This window comes from Saccopteryx leptura, chromosome 3, assembly GCF_036850995.1.
Source record: "Saccopteryx leptura isolate mSacLep1 chromosome 3, mSacLep1_pri_phased_curated, whole genome shotgun sequence".
NCBI classification, from domain to species: domain Eukaryota; kingdom Metazoa; phylum Chordata; class Mammalia; order Chiroptera; family Emballonuridae; genus Saccopteryx; species Saccopteryx leptura.
In genome coordinates, this window is record NC_089505.1 from 15,718,147 (window position 1) to 15,737,896 (window position 19,750).

Consider the following 19,750-nt stretch of genomic DNA (forward strand, 5'->3'; position numbering starts at 1 on the left):
AAGCATTCGATACGTAATTGAACAATGTTAGTTCAACATTTCAGGTCTTGACAAATAGCTTATAATGTGATCAGAGTATGATAAATTGAAGTTCTTTGGAAAGAAACAGAGTAAAATAATTGCTTAAACTTAATAAAAGGTCATATCCTTTTTCTTCCTTTGCCTTTTTATCATTCTTTGTGGCTTCTCAAATACTACCATCACCGAAGTGGATTGAGATTTTAAATCTCGAAGAAAAAGATGGTAAAAAGAAAAAGAAGGCCCTGGCTGGTTGGCTCAGTGGTAGAGCGTCGGCCTGGCGTACGGGAGTCCCAGGTTTGATTCCCGGCCAGGGCACACAGGAGAAGCGCCCATCTGCTTCTCCACCCTTCCCCCTCTCCTTCCTCTCTGTCTCTTTTTTCCCCTTCCACAGCCAAGGCTCCATTGGAGCAAAGTTTGCCCGGGTGCTGAGGATGGCTCCATGGCCTCCGCCTCAGGTGCTAGAATGGCTCTGGTTGCAACAGAGCAACACCCCAGATGGGCAGAGCATCGCCCCCTGGTGGGCATGCTGGGTGGATCCCTGTCGGGCGCATGCGGGAGTCTGTCTGACTGCCTCCCCGTTTCCAACTTCAGAAAAAAAAAACAAGAAGAACTCTTCTGACCAATGAGAAGCATTTAAAATATTACCTAAAGACTGACTCATTAACTAGAAGCTCATGGGAAGAAATGACTCTAAATATCATTTTCTCTTCCTCACTCCATCTTTATCCTTCATGTATGTATTTTGAAGTATGCATTTTCTTTCATAATTCACCCTGTTGTTAGAATATTTGTTATTCTCTTACAAAATAGTTAAGAACAAGAAAAACTGTGCCTACAGTGTACTTACACACAAAAATACCTAACAAACCTAAACTTTGAGCACATTAACTTTCTAACATGGTTCATAGTCAATGGCAGAAAATGAAAACAGCTCACTTTTATAGCTGCAGCCTCTTCGGTGTCATCACCCACGGACTCCTGATACCCGTCTTCACCTGTTGTGGGAACACAAAGAGCAAGTTGCTAAAAGTAAAACTTATATATATTACTTCTCCACATGGATGAGAATCAGGGCTCATTTTAAGTAGCAAATGGAAGGTTGGATTCACAAAGGCCAAAATTTCCCCAGGAAAATGCCACACCTATGTTATTAGCCTATAAGAACCTCTAAAACAATAAGCATAAATAATTTAATTTAAAAAAACCTTACAGGATATGATATTAGAAAGTTACTGCTGTCCAATCTTTGATTTTTCTCCTTCCCTTGAAATATTCAGAGAATTCAAAAGAGATCTGAACTTTCAACAGCACTTAATAACTAAGTTCATTGACTTGCCAGATGCCAGGAAGAATTTCCCCTACCTGGAGGAATGAAACCATGAGGAGTGGAAAGAAAATGAACTACTTCGCTTAGTCTCAACCATCGTATCCCTATCTCCAAAACACAAGTCCTCCACAGGATGGAACAACTTTCTAAGGCCATGGCTACTCTACTCTATTCTCCATGGCTGTATCCCATAATTCCTCTCACCTTACATTTTCGCAAGGTAGCTGGGGTAAGGAGCATAGATGTTCATGGGGGTGATGTTTACATCTGGTAAAATTTGGGGGTTGCTGTTTTTTTTTTCTGGTCACTATTTTTGAAAAGGAAAAAAGCATATACATTTTAATGCTTGTAGACTTTAAAAGAACAAACAAATGTGCCTAACATTTATCAGCTGGGTATCTTCATGAAAAGTTATTAAAATATTCCAGTTACTGATGAATAAATCAAAATAAAAAGTGAAGAGTAAAAAAAGTAGTCCCCGAGTAGTACTGGTGGACAGCATTAAAAGCAGATAAAGAAGAATCAAGTATGCTAATTATTCTAACAATTGTCCAAATTAAGTGCAAACTTTCAAAGTTTTTGAAATAAATTAAATTAAGAAATTTACTAGACTAATTAGCCCTATTTAAGTCTGAAATCCTAGGTCATGTCATCAAATGTATGGAAACGAGCAAGCCAGTTGCATTTTGTATATGGGAGTAAAAGAGGTAGTTTCATCTTCTTTTTAATTTGAGAGAACAAAGAAATAAACTAAATTCATAAACTCAGTAAAGTTGAAAATCAGCAATAAATATAAGAAAGGCAGAACTTGAAATACAAGCAGTGATCTGGCACTTTTATATTTAAAAGTAGTAGCTGGTTCATTAAAGAATGAAATAACTTGTAGATGAATTTCAGGCAAATCTAGTAATAAAATCCAACATGAAACCAGAACTATTATAGGAATACATCACAGGCATGAAAGAGATTAAAAAATTTTAAAAAGTGCTATATAAATTTATTCACAAGTTTGTGAATAAATTTAAATATCTCCTTGTGAATAAATTTAAACATCTCCATGGAAATAGTTTTCTAAGGTCATATTTAATTATTAAAATTGAACCAAAAATATAGTTTAGACTCAAGGATTAGATTATTCCCAAACCACATAAAGAGCTTTCAGAATTTGAACAAATGAGGCTCCTTTCTTTGATGAAGCTAGCACAAGACTGATAACTAAATCCGATAAGACATAAAGAGAGAAAAAAGGTGTAAGAGGCTTGTTTGACTTAAATAAAACAAAAGAGTACTAATAAAGTGCTCAGAAAACTCAATTTCTAGTATAGAAAAATAATAATAGAATAATATATATTGAGCTTATTCTAGAAACACTCTATAAGTAGATCTGCTATGCATCATCAATAGGTCACAAGAGATCAATACATATTCATATTTTCAAAATGGTACAATGGCATGTGATAAACTCAGCCCTGATATCTGAAGGTCTCTTAGTAACCTAGAAATAGAAAGATCACCTACCATTATTTTTTAAAAGATCTAAAACCAATAGACGATTTTATTAAAAAGTCAGAATGAAATAAAAGATGCTCACAATGCAATAGTAAGAGGACACAAACGAACTAAATCACCACCATCAGCAGGTGACAAGGTTGAATACCTAGAAAACTCTAGAGAACTGTCTGAAACATACCCAACTGGAAATAGTAAAGGTGCTGTAAGATAATTTGAGAAAATAATATGTAAACAGCAATGTTTTTTTCATCCAGTGGCAGCAATGACTAGTCATAAATAGATGAAAATGGAGAGCCTGAAAATAGATATTAAACAAAATTATGCTTGTGATAAAGGATCTCTATACAAAATATATAAGGAAACTGTAGGATAATGCTTTCTTTCCTCATGAGAAATGAAAAGTACAAATATACTTTTACAAAAAGGGGGAAACAGTATCATTTAGCCAGGAAATTCAATATGAGGTAAACCAATGAATTTATATTTTTGGTCTGTAGAAAGTGCACTACCATTATAGGAATACGAGAAGAGCAAGAGAGCTTTTACAGTGATGCTTATTTATAGGTGAATACTTGAGGGGCTCTGAGGCTGTTCTATAAATTCAAGATAGGATTTTAAACACACACACACACACGCACACACACACACACACACACACCCCACATTAAGAATATTTGATTATCCGGCCTTAAGCGTAAAATCCGCTAATACGTCATACTTAGGACATCAAATAAAAATAGACTTTTATATAAAAAAAACCCACCTTTTGAAAGTTGGGGGGATGTTATAAATAGCCATTGATGTTATATTTGAGAAAAGAAAATGCTGACTGTGCTTCACTGAATCTTGGTAAAAATAGGTCACGTTTTATTGCTTTTGGCCGAGAATAGTGCTAACCTTATAGTCTGAAGTGTATGCAAGGTGATGTTTAAAATAAGCTATGCAGACAAAACACAACTAATGTGCTTTTGAGAATAAAAATAAATAAAAATGTCAGGGTTGGTTTTGTAAAAAAAGGGATACAAATCCAATATGTCACCATGTCCTTTTAGCTCCAATGTCTAAAATTAGCTTATTCTTAATTTTAGACAACAGAGTGCAGAGAGAGACTAAAAGCTTTGTGTCTCTGACAATAACTATGGGATCAATTCTAGATATTCCAAAATGAATGTTAACAAAAACTACCCACAAAAGAGCCCAACTTTGCTGTTCATATGGAGGACAAAATAAAAGCCTTGTTAGTTAGCATTTAGAGGACCATCATAACCAGGAACTAGGTAAAAACAGTTTCTAATGGCCTGAACTGGTGTTGTTTAGATTTAAAAGTCATGGCTGATTTTAAAAAATAGCACTTCTACTTATGATAAGGACTATGAAAATAGCCAAAGTATAAATATCTTATCTAAAATGTCTACTATTTGAAATATAGGAAACCTTAAGATTTGTTTGTAAGCACAAAATTTGTTACCTTTATTTCTTAGGTAAAACACATGAAATTCGTAGAAAAAACCAAGTGAGGGTGGAAATCCACATGAGAGGCTACGAGAAATCGCAAGACTAAACCAATGCACACTATAATATTGTTAGTAATACAGCGAAAGGATGGCAAATCTCCGAATGTTCCTCCCATGAGTATCTAAAAGTACTCTTTAAAATCAGTAACACAGCCCTGGCCGGTTGGCTCAGCGGTAGAGCGTCGGCCTAGCGTGCGGAGGACCCGGGTTCGATTCCCAGCCAGGGCACACAGGAGAAGCGCCCATTTGCTTCTCCACCCCTCCGCCGCGCCTTCCTCTCTGTCTCTCTCTTCAACATGGCGACGCCCAGGATGGGCAGAGCATCGCCCCCTGGTGGGCAGAGCGTAGCCCCTGGTGGGCGTGCCGGGTGGATCCCGGTCGGGTGCTTGCAGGAGTCTGTCAGACTGTCTCTCCCTGTTTCCAGCTTCAGAAAAATGAAAAAAATAAATAAATAAAATCAGTAACACAAATGGTCAAGTAGACAAAAGCAAAGTGAGTATTTTTGAGAGGATACACAATTTGATCACGTAAAACCCAAAAGGAATCTCTGTGGACTAGAATCCTGCTTCCGCCCCATCCCTGCCACCTTGGGTTACCCTCCCTCCACATGTGTCCATTCTGATTGCTGGGTAACCCAGGTCAACCGCACCACAAAAACCACGTTCTGGCTTCTCCCTGCCCTCCTTTGAGCTGCCTCAACTCCTTCCTAGATCATGAGCAAGTAACAACAGCTAGTAAACCTTCTTAAACTGGTGGTTCAAAGCAGGCGGAGTAATATCATCTGTTATTTTAGAAACTCGATGTCGGACTACCCTCCTTCGGGCAACCATACCAGTGTTTCCCTCCCCCTGTCCCAACTCCCAGCCCATGAGCTCTGAATGACATCAATTAAGCTAAGCCATTCATCATGTCTCACCTCCCTGATTACTGTGATTGGTTCATGGACAGGCACATGGCTCAAGCCGGACCAATCAGGACCAGTGAGTCCTAATTGGGGGTATTTTATTAAAATTACTCTTCCTGTTCTTTCAAGACACAAATAAGAGAATTTAGAGGCCAGAGCTGCTCTAGCCATCCTGCAAACTGGTAGGGCCTGAAATTAGCAAACAAGGAGGAATCTCACATTAATAAATTGTGTGCTTTTGAAGCAAGAAATAAGCTTACACATGCACCAATGTGACTTGCTTTTTGTCCACTCAATATTATGTCTGTGAGATTGCTCCATGTTGCTTTGCTGACTGTGTAGTGCAATTGTTTGCACTGATGGTATTTCATTGGATACTTTGTGGTATATCTGCATGTTCTACTGTTGAACCTTTAGATTGTTTCCATTTTTCCTCTATTAAAAGCAGTGTTTACATGGCTGGGATTTCATGTTTCTACCTTGTATTTACTTGAATTGGAACTGCTGGCTTGTTCATCTTACACATGTTGGACTTTATTGGGTAATGTCAACATTTTTTTCAAGAGTAATTGCACTGATTTACAATTCTACCCACAGTATATGAGATTTCCTTTTGCTCCCTATCATGGCCAATGTGATACTATAAAAGTTGCGAAAACCTCATTGTCTAAATTCCTACGGCTTTATAACAATATAAATAACATCTCTAAATTTCTCCTACCTGTTCCTTTTTCTAGATTCTTTTGGCTATTTCTGGATCTTTGCTCTGTATAAATTCTAGCCCCACTGGGGGGCTCCAGCCAAGTCAGTGACACCCTTGGGCTCAAGCCAACGACCTTAAACTTCAAGCCAGTGACCTCTGGGCTCAAGCCACCGACCATGGGGTCATGTCTAAGATCCCATGCTCAAGCCAGCAACCTGGCACTCAAGCTGATGAGCCCGCACTCAAGCCAGATGAGCCCACACTCAAGCCAGTAACCTTAGGGTTTTGAACCTGGGTCCTCGGCATCCCAGGCCAATGCTCTTTCCATTGCGCCACTGCCTGGTCAGGCAGACTTGGTTTCTTATTTATTAATTCAATGAGTATTTAGGACCCTATTAAGTATAGACACATTTCTATTCTAGAGACCTCAAAACACTCTATAACTTTCTTACAAAATCAAGTCAATTTCTACTTCTAATTTGATATCTCTAATTGACCATTTCTTGTTTCAAAAGAAAACCAGTGGGTCTTAACCACTTAAAAAAAACAAAACCTTAGCCCTGGCCAGTTGGCTCTCAGCGGTAGAGCGTCGGCCTAGGGTGCGGAGGACCCGGGTTCGATTCCCGGCCAGGGCACACAGGAGAAGCGCCCATTTGCTTCTGCACCCCTCCGCCACGCCTTCCTCTCTGTCTCTCTCTTCCCCTCCTGCAGCCAAGGCTCCATTGGAGCAAAGATGGCCCGGGCGCTGGGGATGGCTCTGTGGCCTCTGCCTCAGGCGCTAGAGTGGCTCTGGTCGCAACATGGTGACGCCCAGGATGGGCAGAGCATCGCCCCCTGGTGGGCAGAGCGTCACCCCTGGTGGGCGTGCCGGGTGGATCCCGGTCGGGCGCATGCGGGAGTCTGTCTGACTGTCTCTCCCTGTTTCCAGCTTCAGAAAAATGCAAAAAACAAAACAAAACAAAAAAACCCTTAGAATTTAGGAGAGGAGGCTATGGAGAAGGGGTACAGATCTTTCAATAGCTAGTATTCATTGGTTTTCTAACCAGCAAAAACACTAGTTGTACCCATAATTTGATCAAATTACACAGTGAGTGTCTGATGTGTGCCAGGCACTGTGCCACGCACAGGGTTACAGAATAAGTCACGGTGTCTCTGAGGAATGCATCTCGTGTTACAAAATGAACATGTTCTTAGAAAAACTACATACATCAGCAATTTTTAATACGTTGAACTGTTTTCAGTGGCGTTTTAACAGATATCTTAGGGAAAATCTGTCAAAATGAAGGTTGTACCCACTCAATCCGATGTGACCTTGGGTCTGCCCCCTTACTGAGGCGCTGACCGAATGCTGCACAGAAACAATATTTATGAAATGAGTTGAGTGTTTAAGACAAGTTCAGTTTTTAGTTTGAATCAGTTTATCAGTTTTTGGGTTCCACAGGTTCACACAGCAGTACTAGGTGTAGAATGAATTAAAGTTCTTCATACATTATTAAGATATGAAGGCTGATTCTGGATGCTTCCCAAACCTGGACTATATATATTTCATGGCAAATTGGCTCTGATTTTTTTTTTCTGACAGAGAGAGAGTCAGAGAAAGGGAGAGATAGGCACAGACAGACAGGAAGGGAGATGAGAAGCACCAATTCTTCGTTGCAGCACCTTAGTTTTTCATTGATTGCTTTCTCATATGTGCCTTGACTGGGGGGGGGGGGCTTATAGCAGAGTGAGTGACCCCTTGCACAAACCAGTGATCTTGGGCTCAAGCCAGTGACCTTGGGCTTCAAGCTAAGGGCCTTTGGGCTCGAACCAGCGACCATGGGGTCATGTCTATGATCCCATGCTCAAGCTAGCTACCCCGTGCTCAAGCTGGTGAGCCTGCACTCAAGCTGGATGAGCCCACGCTCAAGCCGACAACCTCGGGGTTTTGAACCTGGATCCTTCGCATCCCAGTCCAACACTCTATAAACTGTGCCACTGCCTGGTCAGGCTAGCTGTGATTTTTTTTTTTTAAAAAAAGAACCCCACAGCAGACAGGCAATAACAACACTGCGATACCAGATTTTCATGGCCCAGACCTTAGACTTTGCCATTTCTCATTTGTTTAGTTTTTTAAAATAGACTACTAGTTGGCAGAATTAAGTGACATAGTATTGTTAAATCTAGTACTTCATCAGAGATGAAAAGTTCCAGTAGGTGGCTTGTTCCTTATATTCCTCTGTAGGTTCTTCTCTTTCTTATTCTTAAAAATATAAAAGCAAAGTGGGCCTCTTAATAAGAAAAGCTGGCCAATTAGAATGGGGCACTCCAGCACCATTTTCCTTTGTTTTTCAATACTGGAGATGCACTAGGCAAAAATGAGAAATAGTGAATGTTTCTTGAATGAATGATGTACATTCGAGTGCTGTTAACACGCTAGAGTTACAAAGAAAATCGCCAAGCCTCTGCCGAAGACAGCAGACTTTGAAGGAAGGTATATTAATGAACAGGTTGGATGGTGGCTACATCACAAGTGCTAAAACATAGTTATCAATACTTTCTTAACTCACTTCCCTATCACTCAAGCAATCTCTGCCACTCTCAAAATGCCTGGAATGCATCTAGTGTCAGAGCACCAACGGTGAACCAGGCATGGGGACTGAGGACCAAGCAGTGACTTAGGACAGACACAGTCCTTCCCCTTAGGGAACCTGCAGCCAGTGGGGTGGGCATGGGGGTGGGGGGAGGGTCACAGATTTAGCCAGCGACCATGTCCAGAGGCGGCTTCAGTGATACAGTGTGCTCTTAAAAGAATAAAAAAGAACACAACTCAAATATTAAAATTGGGGGCTTAGTCACACACTGTGGTAGACAGTTAGAGAGACAGGAATGAGCAAGGACGATGGGCCCTGCACAGAGGTCCCCAGGGCAGAAAGACCTGGGTGCCTGGCAACAGGGAAAACAGGGGAACAAGAACCTCACCCTCAGGGTACCCTTTCCTCCCCTAGCATATCGCCGGTCATGTGGTTTAGACCCCCTAACTTTTCATGTAACTGTTCACATGGTTCTGAACCCCTTTCACCTTTCCTCCCCCGGCATGTTGCTAATCATGCATGTTAAACCCTCTTAGAGGGGGAAAAAGGGGAGGGGGATAGGGGAATAGCCCTTAAGCATTAAGCCCCCAGGACAATGAGGCTCTGACCCCATCAAATACATCTTGACCTCAGCTGTGTTTCAGCTCCGGGCCCAGAAACGCAGCAAAACCAGACAAGCGAAGCCATGGCTGACCTCAGGATCATCTGCTCTGACCAACGACCCGTGCCCTGGTGCCGACCAATCAGTGGAAACCATGACTCTGAAAGGACACACCTGGAGAGCTGATGCACAGTTTCTTGAGATCCTCCCCTGGGACCTCCCCTGAAATGTCTACCCTTAAAAGCCCTTAGGATGGAAGACCCAGCTCGCTCTCCCTCCTGGGAGCACACTAGCGCCTTTCTCTTCTCCCTCCTCTTTTCTCCCAGGCCCATTACGTCCTGAGCCCATTTCTTCTATAGCTCACTTCTTCTACCTTTGTGACTTTCTAAATAAACCTTCTCTTATAGCTTGAGCCTTGTCTTTGAATTCTTTCTTAGCTAGAATTCAAGTACCGAGGTCGCTGAAACAAGGTCCGGTCTGATTCTACAGGTCTGGTCCCTGGTGCTGTTCTTCACTGCTGACATCACCAGTGGACGGATATTATGGGTAAGGCAAGACTTTCCAAAGATCCTCAAGTCCAGATAGAAATAAGGAGAAGAAAGATGACTATGAAAATTAAGGTTTTAGCAAGTTCAGTATTTAATAAAATGGACGAAGCTACAGAAATGATGAACACTTCTAAGCAAAAAAAAATTATAAGCAACACCTTTTATAGATGAGAGTCCGAGAGCTTCTTTCAACCTAGATTAATAACGCTAAGCAACATGGATGTGTTAGCAAGCAGCAAAAGTGAACAATGTCAATGAATAAAGTGAAACTCCCTAAAACGAGCAGAATTCAGATGGCTGTGGTTTTTCATGTTAGGCTGTCTCAGAAGTACAATAGATTTTCGTAAAAGGAAACGGAAGATACCACTTTTCTTATGCTAGTTATTTAATAACGCAGCAGTCTGAGAGACAGCTTTAGAAATCGGAGTATGTGATTAGCTTTAGAAATCGGAATTTGTGATTGCCTGTTAGTTTAATGGCAAAGTTATTGATTGTTTTTCATGCCAGACCTTCAAAATAAATAAACAAACAAACAAGCAAATGAATAAATAAATAAATAAATAACCAGGCTTCTGCAAAAACACTGCTGTTATTCAAGCGACATGTGGAAAAAAAACCTGTTACATCACTTTATTATATTTGGAAAGGTAATTTCCTTTCACTGAAGACCTCTTTTTTTTAAACGTTTCCACATCAGTCAAGAAAAATAGGCTTTGACACAACAGTTTTTAAAAAATGAACTACCAAATATATCACAGGATTTTTATTTAACATCTGTCTTGAGAATATTCCAATGAGCTTTCAGGTTCAGGGGAGAAAAGGAAACATAAATACGGGGGGTAGGTTTCCAATAAAACATTTTACAGTTCTCGCCGAACAGTGATTTATTCATACACGGTCCTCGCCGTCACGGCAACCCTACTTCCTGGAAATCTCTGGTTTTGCTAATGTGGTCTGTTTTTACTTCTCCAAGGAGGGGAAATGCTAAAATGGAATGAAGTAGCCCCTGAGGAACAGAGGAGGGTGGTAACTGACATGTGCAAAGAAACCCTGTCATTTTCGATCTATCCCGGAGAAAACGGTATTTCTCTTTATTCAACGTGTCATTAGCATATGCAGTTGTGCTCGCACATTTATTTTTCTGATTTATAAGGTTCAAACTTAATGTGGATACCATTAAAAAAAAATAGTTCAGGGAGTCTGAACGTAACAGATCATCTTTTCTGCATAATGTTTTTGGTTTCCTTCACAGAAAAGGACTATGATTTTCTTCAGTCTAACTTGCAAGTTTAGACTATCTTAAATATGGTTTGTAGATGGTGTGGTTATATTGAGTGGGACATTTGAAACCATATCAACACAATAAATTTAAAAAATAAATTAATTTAAATAAAGAGAAGCAAAATGTAGGCAAAATATGGTTTATTATTTAATAATTAATTTTGTGTAGAGTACATGTGTGGGTCCTAGTTTCCCGCACCATGAGCAGATAAAACATTTCTTCAGATTCTGTTTCTGTACATTTCTAGCCCAGATACTTGAGTATAAAACCGAGGGCAAAGGATGGGACTTTTGTCACACTCAGATATGCTAGAGAGAACATACTGCCACAGATGTCAGTATGTACCTGAAACACAGTACTGACAAAAAAAACTAGAATATACCACCGACTGCCATAAAATTAGAATTGTATTTCTCAACCTTGATGTTCAGCAAGTACCGATGTTGAACATCTGTGCCCCCAATATAGCCCACGTGTGCCTCCTTTTTGTGCACAGCAGACTTCCCAAGCTCAGCACATGGTGGCCGCTTGCAAATAATTATTAAATGAATAACTGAGTGCAACGTGCTCACTGGATAGGCATGCTAAGCACGGTGAGTCCAGATGATAAATGCAGACAGGACAGATCTTTCAGGGAAGGGACTAGAAATTCTGGAATATGGAAAATGATCAAAAGTATCCCTGAAATAAGACAGGGTAACTGGGGCCCAGAACTCAGGGCCCAGCGTTAAGTAAAGGCGGGATACTTTCACTGTTACAACAAGGGGCAGGTAGGTGATAGTTATTGGATTTTGAGGCAGGCAATAAGTAGCCAGTGTGTTCTTGGCTGACTTCTATTTTCTCTGGGAAGTAATTGACAATATCATCTTCTGAATGTGGTAGGTAGGAAGGTGTAGCTGGGAAGATCAAGGAGGACTAGAATTATGTCATCTGCAAGAGTCAGGCACGGCTGACTAGAGAAAAATAGTCTTTCAATATCACACTCTGTGTAATCAACCACTAGGTGATAGTGCCTTAGGTGGGACATTGGCCTGGGCATGCGCTTAGCGGAGAGCATGTAGGACAGGTGGGTGGTGTCAGAGGGAGGGCCTTGGCTTTAGAATCAGGAGACTTGGGCCTGACCAGTGGAGGTGCAGTAGATGAAGCATTGACCTGGAACAATGAGGTCGCTGGTTCGAGACCCTGAGCTTGCCTAGTCAAGGCACAAATGGGAGTTGATGTTTCCTGCTCCTCCCTCTGCTTTCTCTCTCTCTCTCTCTAAAAATGAATAAATAAAAATCTAAAATTAAATTTAAAAAAATCAGGAGAATTGGGTCCAAGGCCAAACTCTGCTAAAAAATGAGTTGTTGGACTTGGAGGAATCAATCACTTCTTTCCTTTAGACCTTAGGTTTGGCCATTTATAAAATGACTACATTTCATAAGAACTTCCAAGGTGGCCTCTAGCTCTGAAAGGGTTAAATGATCCTAAAACACCCAGTAAATGAGTCTAATGGCAGCACAGTTCATCCAGAATAAAAACCTAGACTTGGACAGGACCCATTTCTCCTGCCTTAGTCCATGGCTTCATCACTTTCTGACATGGACTGTAGCACAACCACCCCTCTGGTCTGCCTCCAGTCCTACTGCCATCCTGTCCGCTACATGACAAAGATGATCACGTGACTTCTTTGCTTCAATCCCTCACAAGGTCCCTGGACTGCTGTCCGGATGAACCCGGGCCCCTCAGCCCAGCCCGGGAAACCCCTCACCATCGAGAGAGTGAAGGGTTCCTGCCTCACTCTCCACTTCACTGAAATGCCAACTTGAAAACTGTTTTTCAGAAAAAGAGAAAGATTTTGCTCTATTAAATCATAAACAGAATAAGGATGTTCTAAGCCCCTAAACATACCTGTCACGGAGATTTGGTCTAAGCACTTCTCAGTAGCAACAGTGAGAATTTTGTGGTTGAGTTAAAATATACTAAAGTGAATTCCTTTCACTTTTCAAGGGGAGTACAATGTAAGCTGAAGCCTTCTCCAAAGAAATGGGCTTTCCAGAGGAAGTGAAGAAAGAATATAAATAACATCACCCCATTCATTAAAAGAATGGTATTCAATGATGTTTACACAAGTGGTTCTCACCCTTTAAACTTAAGTCTAAATATATTTTAAAAGCTGTATGTAAAGTAGTAATTTACTGAAGCCAAGCCACAAAGAAATTTCAGGAATGTATGCAGGTTATATAATTCCATTCTCTGCTACATGAAGAGAATTTTAATAGTTTCTATTCTGGTCATCTATTGACTAATTGTTAATTAGAATTTTGGGAAATAAAATAATTTGAAAATTTAAGTTTCAGTCCAATTAAGTTTCTAGGTAAGAGATAGAAATCGCCCTTAAGCAATGATTAGCGATTTTTACACACTAGGTACCCGACCGACAAGGGGCAACTTCTACCTGGCGACCAGAACTCCCCACTTTCTTTCTCCCGTGCTTAAGAATTTTCTTGTCCTCTTGACACCCTTATTTACTTTCATTTTAGAAATCCTACTCTAGTTGTGGTGACCCTCAGCAAGAGAGAGGGAGAGGCAACGACAAGAAAGGGTTAAACAAAGTTCAGTGAAGGTTATGAGAAAGGGAGGCTCTTCTGGTTGGGGGGGCGGGGTGGTCCCAGGACCCCTGTGTAAATGGGTGGAGGGAGGACAATCAGAGGGGAGTTGGGAGATGGCGGGAAAGACATTCAAAATCAGCAGGAGAGCATAAGAAGGTAGACAGACTAAATTGTTCCAAGGAACCAAGATAGGCAACTTAGTTGAAGCTGGCATATTGGTGAAAAACAGTAATGCTATATTTTATCTAAATATTAAAGAAGTGTTGGATCCTGGAAAAGAAAAATTCTAAGCAATCCAAGATCATCTGTCAAGATCATCATTGTCAAGAACAATACTTTATTAAGGTCTGAAACAATAGTCATAGATATCATATTTATATTTCTTTCATGGAACAAAAGAACAAGAATGAGAAAGTTCTCAGGTTATTAAACAAATCGATGCAAAGACAGAAAACTCAATGAACTAAATAATAGAATTTATATGGCTAAAGACTCATCTAGTAGGCTGCAAATTTTAAGCCAAGAAAATCTCCACAACATGCAGCAGCAAGCAAATAAAGAGAAGGAACACATGAAAGACATGGAGAACTGGCTCCAAAAGATCCAAAGCCCATCTCCTGGAGCTCTAGGTAAACAGTAAGCATTAGTGGGGAGGAAAGATCCTGAGCTAGTGGCTACTTCAGATCAATTCAGACAAAAAATTGTATTCAAGAAAAAAAAAAGATTATTTGTGAAATATCAGAACTAAGGACAAAGCAAAAATTCCTAAAAGCTTCAAAGAGGGAGACAGATGGAGAGACAGGTATGGACGTGCACACATGTGTTCTCTCTCTCTCTCTCTCTCTCTCTCTCTCTCACACACACACACACACACAAACATACACACACATACAATCAACCGAGTGATAAGAATCAGTCTAGTGCCCTGGCCAGTTGGCTCAGTGGTAGAGCGTCGGCCTGGCGTGCAGAAGTCCCGGTTTCGATTCCCGGCCAGGGCACACAGGAGAAGCGCCTATCTGCTTCTCCACCCCTCCCCCTCTCCTTCCTCTCTGTCTCTCTCTTCCCCTCCCGCAGCCAAGGCTCCATTGGAGCAAAGATGGCCCGGGCGCTGGGGATGGCTCCTTTGCCTCTGCCCCAGGCGCTAGCGTGGCTCTGGTCGCGACAGAGCGACGCCCCAGATGGGCAGAGCATCGCCCCCTGGTGGGCAGAGCGTCGCCCCCTGGTGGGCGTGCCGGGTGGATCCCGGTGGGGCGCATGAGGGAGTCTGTCTGTCTCTCCCCGTTTCCAGCTTCAGAGAAATACAAAAAAAAAAAAAAAAAAGAATCAGTCTAGCACCAGACTCACTGACTACATTAGAATGTAGGTATCAGAAGAGCAACGCCTTCAAAGTTGAGGAACTATTGTTTTGAATGCAAACTGAAACTATCAATCAAATTAAAAATCAGACATTTCAAACACATAGCAACAGAGTTTAGCATCCATGCATATTATATATGAAAGGCTACTCAAAAGGACTGGTCTGCCCAATAAAAAACAGGAATCTGAGGAAGAGAACAACATGGAATGAAAAAAACAACAACAGCGGAAGCCAAAGATAAAGCGCAAGTAGAGGAGTGTCTATAAGCAAATGAAGCCATTGGGGAAATCTCCTTAGAGCCTCGGAATTCAGAGATCCGGGATGAAATCGCTTTCTCTACGGATCTAACCCTATTACATGGCTTCACAGTGAGTAATATTGGCACATTGGCCTTCACATTTTAGAAACCATCCATAGACAAAACATTTATAGTTATGCTGTAACAATAAGTATAACAAAAGTATTAAACCATGATACTGTAAAAAATTATAGTCTAACACATTAGGAGATTATAGATAGGGGCCAACCCCTACCCCCCAAGATCTAGGGGGGTTCCCGGACGTGGGACTTTCAGTGCTAAAATTGGGAAAGTCCTGGGTAAACCAGGACCAGTCGTAGGAGAGGAGAGATGAATGAAGGATACCAATATCCTCATTCTGCAGAGCAGAGACTGCATGTGCTTTAGGAAAGAAACACGCTGGGGCCATCAACTCTAACACAGTAACTGTGGGGAGTGGCTCCGCTTGAGGAATGGGGTTTCATGTTTGATTTCATCCCCTTGCGAATGATTTAGATTTTTAAAACAATACATCCAATTAAAGTAGAATAAATCAACTCTTATTCATGTAGCATCTAACTTCTAACAAAGGGAATGTTTCAAAATGAGAGAGACCTCGGGCTCCAAACAAGGGAAGCTAAGAAAGAATGAATGACTGACGAAGCAAGGGATTTTTATCTACACTCTGATTTGAAAGCAAGAGTATCAACAACATCAAGGACAGGAAGGTCTGTTCCCTTGTCCAGGGGCAATGTCTGTGCTCCCGCGAAGAACGGATGGTCACAGGAAAGGACAGGAGGAAGTCCTCAGTGAACCAAAACACAGGACCAGCTGAGCCAAATTAATCACGTACAGGCTGTCAGATGCTACACTGGGTCAGCCAGAGTGGCCTTGGGCCCTCCACCAAAAGCTGCTCAAAGACACGCTGCTTCCTCTCTGTTTGTGTGATTATACATATATGGTATATGTATTATATATGTTATATAATACGCATACTATATAGAAATAATATAATACATTGTATGTGATGTTACATATTACATAAATAATTATTTGTATGAAATTATTTATAATATGTAATATATGTGTGTGTGTGTGTGTGTGTGTGTGTGTGTGTGTATATATATATATATATATGCATGCAGTGGTAGGATTCAAATAGCTTAACAATCAGTTCTCTGCCCTAATGACTGTTTTAAGTATAAAACAATTATATATCGAAAGGTAGTTTATTATTTCATGCATTTAATGCTTAAATAAGAATAATAAAAAGGATACACAAAGCTAGATTATGTTACAAGAAAGAGTTTTAAAACATTAAAATATTAAATAATGCCTGACAAAATACAACAAAACTGTTATTTAAGGTATTTCCATATTGCTTCTTGATTGGTGTCCTTACTTGCAATTTTTTCACCGATAGACGGAATGGACATTAATATGGGATTTTAGAATATGCTGTTGCACAGATGAACGTTAAAAAATGAGTAAGGAATGTAAATTCGTGATTTCCACATTGGGGGGTTGCCCAGGCACCTACTTTAGAGAGAACCATGATGACAAGTGCCATTTTAACAACTGGTTCGCCGAACTCAACAAAAAGTTAGGTATTAGTTCTGCCGAACTGGTGCAAACCAGCTGAATCCCACCACTGTATCTACACTATATATTACACTAACATTTTTACAAAAGCAATGAAGGACATACCATGATCTAGTTGTTCAATGTTAAAACTGTTACTCACATAAAAATTAAAAAAATATATAGTGCTTCTTTTCATGAGCATTAACACTTTGAAGTGTGTCTAACGACCCTGAAGAGGGATTCATATCTATAAATACATGGTCTTTAAAAAAATGTTTGGCTTTAAAGAGAACTCAGATCTTAGGTGCGCTGATCCATAATTATTTGCACAGGAAGCCATTAACTTATTTACAAATGATAACACAACCATGAAAGATAATAATTGTTTCATTCCCTGAAATTTAAGTATGCCCGCTGTTAACACCCAAGATAGATAATATTATTTTAAATTTTAAATAGAAAAAGCCCAGAGTCCTGCTTTTTGCAAATCGCTAACTACCAAGTATGCATTCAAAATCCACTGTGAATGTTGTAGAGCAGGGGTCGGGAACCTATGGCTCACGAGCCAGATGTGGCTCTTTTGATGGCTGCATCTGGCTCTCAGACAAATCTTTAATTAAAAAAAATAATAACATTAAAAATATAAAACATTCTCATGTATTACAATCCATTCATTTCCTACCGCTCATGTTCATGGTTGCAGATGGCTGGAGCCAATCACAGCTGTCCTCCGGGACAACACCAAATTTTTATTGGATAATGCATAACGTACATGGGTCGTATGGCTCTCACAGAATTACATTTTAAAATATGTGGAGTTCATGGCTCTCTCAGCCAAAAAGGTTCTCAGCCCTTGTTGTAGAGCCTGGAACTGGGGCCCTTGTACATTTAACAACTTGATGGGTGTCTGCCAAATCCCTACACAGCTATTATGTTTCCATATTTATGATGCACTTGACATTTTAAAAATATACCTGTTTCAAGATGTAGCTTCTGATTAACATGAAAATTAAATGTGGCTAAGTTCACTTACATTCCCTGTAAAACCACGAAATCAATTTTGTATCTTAAAAACCCCAAATCCAGAAACCTAGCAAATCCAAAAAGTCCACATTCATAACTCATTGGAAATGGATATAATAATGACTAATATGTTTGAACCCATGAAAGGAATTTTTAAAAATATAGTGCCAGATAAGCTGAGAGGTTGGTCCAACAGGTTAAGATGACTGAGGTTAGAAACATTAAAAAGGACAAAATTAGACTTAAAGAGACACATTTCCCAACCTTTGAACTACATATAAATTATAGATTGTTGGCCCACAAATTCCAAAAGCAAAAAACAACAGAACTACGATTCTTTTCAAATGTCCATCCATGGTTTTTCTGCTTCTTATTTTAATTAAAAGATCCCCAAAATTCTTATTCAGTTATTTCAGGGCATTGAAAACATTTCAATGTCGTTTATTAAAAGCAAAATTTGCAGTAGTTAAGTATCTACAACTCCCCCAAACAAAAATTTTAAAAAGTATTGAAAACTGCAATTGACTTGCTCTCCATTGAAACATACTGGGGTAAATTTTGTGAAATAATGTAGAATGAATGTGTGAGATTCAAAGTAGGCTGATATAAGCCTTCTCAGGGTAGGAACCATATTTGCCTACATTTTCATTTCCTTTGATAGCTCTATTGAATATTCAAATTAGATAGGATTGAGAACTAATTATTTGTCTAGCAACTCTAGCAGAAGAGTCACTCTACTTTAAAACTTGTGTTGTTTAACACATCTGCATCTAAAAAAAAAACACCCCACAAACACAAACATTCCCCCAACTCTAGTTGGAAGGATAACATTCTAAAAATTCCCACCCACCCTACCCTGAAGTCAGTTACAAACCACAGAAATTGTGATTCGTCACCAGGTAAAGATGTTGGTGTTTGTAATAATCCATAAAGTATGAAAATGATATGTACCTCCAATCATTCACTGTATTCTCTACAAAATGAAGATTTATTTTTCAATTGTTTCATTACTTCATTACTTTGATGGTCTTCTCCCAGAATTAGGGTTAGAATCTAGAAAAAATTTTTTATTCAATGAGAGCAGGGAGGCAGAGACAGACTCTGCCTGCACCCCCACCAGGATCCACCCTGCGGTGATCTGCCTATCTGGGGAGTAGCTCTGTTGCTCAGCAACCAAGCTCTTCTTAGTGCCTGAGGCAGAGGCCATTGAGCCATCCTCAGTGCTCAGTGACAACTTGGTCCAACTGAGCCATGGCTGCAGAAGGGGAAGAGAAAAGAGAGAAAAGGGGCAGATGGAGGGGAGAAGAAGCAGATGGGCACTTCTCCTGTGTGCCCTGACCAGGAATCAAACCTGGGACATCCACATGCCAGGCAATGTTCTACCACTGAGTCAACTGGCCCGGGCCAACATTATTTTTTAATTCTATATAACCTGAAGACCTATTAGTGCTGGGATAAGCTGTCCCTGTCTTGAGCCTTGGTCAACCCCTTTCACAGCCCCTCTCTGCCAAAGCGTTGCCTCATGAAGCTTCTAACTCACCTTGTCCCCTGTTCTCAGAAGACAGTCCATGATGTTGAGGAAGATGAGCACATTGGGAACTCTGGCCCTCAACTTCCTGAACGAGTTACAACCTACCTCTGGCTTCACTCTTCTCTACCGTCGTCCTGCCGGCAGAGAGGACAGGACAGTCGGAACTGAGGCGGGACACCTCATCCCAGTGTCTTCAATCTCGTCTGCACACCACTCTCCCCCACACGTCCAAACCTCCCCTCTCCATGGGCTCAGCCTACACACACGATAGCAGCTCACCCACACTCTCATGCCTGCATACCCCCCTTCTTCCCTCGGCTGTACCACCCTGTTTACTCATCCAGGTGGATTAGTATCACTCTTTACGACCCTCTGTTTCTTTATCTGTCCCTGAGCCCGCCT

General features: G+C 40.6%; 1 protein-coding gene and 1 non-coding gene across 4 annotated transcripts in view; one reads left to right on the top strand and one right to left on the bottom strand.

Annotated features, from left to right (window-relative positions):
* The window catches only part of PLEKHG1 (pleckstrin homology and RhoGEF domain containing G1), a 229,699-nt gene that overhangs the window by 168,439 nt on the left and 41,510 nt on the right, over positions 1 to 19,750 (bottom strand). For 2 of the 3 annotated variants that reach the window (XM_066372992.1, XM_066372993.1), the window contains exon 2: positions 958 to 1,016. The exons of the other annotated variant lie outside the window; for it this stretch is intronic. The gene's annotated coding sequence lies outside the window, so the exon portion shown is untranslated. The remainder of the gene's footprint in view (positions 1 to 957; positions 1,017 to 19,750) is intronic. 3 annotated transcript variants of the gene reach the window in all.
* On the top strand, positions 6,539 to 6,616 carry TRNAP-AGG (transfer RNA proline (anticodon AGG)). The gene has a single exon. It is a non-coding gene; the product is annotated as a tRNA-Pro (tRNA).